The sequence below is a fragment of the Cynara cardunculus genome (assembly GCF_001531365.2).
Source record: "Cynara cardunculus var. scolymus isolate 2C chromosome LG 15, CcrdV1, whole genome shotgun sequence".
Taxonomy (NCBI): domain Eukaryota; kingdom Viridiplantae; phylum Streptophyta; class Magnoliopsida; order Asterales; family Asteraceae; genus Cynara; species Cynara cardunculus.
Window position 1 is genome coordinate 15,715,821 of NC_037542.1, and position 487 is coordinate 15,716,307.

The window sequence follows — 487 nt, forward strand, 5'->3', positions numbered from 1 at the left end:
GTGACGACTATAGTGATAGGATGATGGTTAGTAGTGGGTTGGAGTAGGGTAAGGTGGGGCGGGACGGAACGATGGGGTGGGTAGGGGTAGGTGGCGGGATGGTAGCTGTGACGATGATAGTGGTCGAGTGGCTGGCGCCTGGGAGTGGGTAGGTATGACGATAACAATAGTAGCATGGTGTTTAGTGGTGGCTTGGGGTAGGGTGGGGTGCAGGTTAGTGGCGGTTGTGAAGGCGACAATAGTGGTGTAGGAGTGGGGGGGTTAGGTTTAGGGGTGGGGTGAGGCGGTGGGGATTTGCGGGGCAGTGGTAACTGTAACGACGACAGTGGTGGGATGGTGAGTGGTTGGCTCGGAGTGGGTGGGTATGACGGCTACAATAATGACATGGTGGTTAATGGTGGGTTTGGTTGGGGTAGGATGGGGTGGGAGTGAGTGGCAGTTGTAACATCGACAATATTGGTGTGGTGGTGGGGGTTAAGTTAGGGGC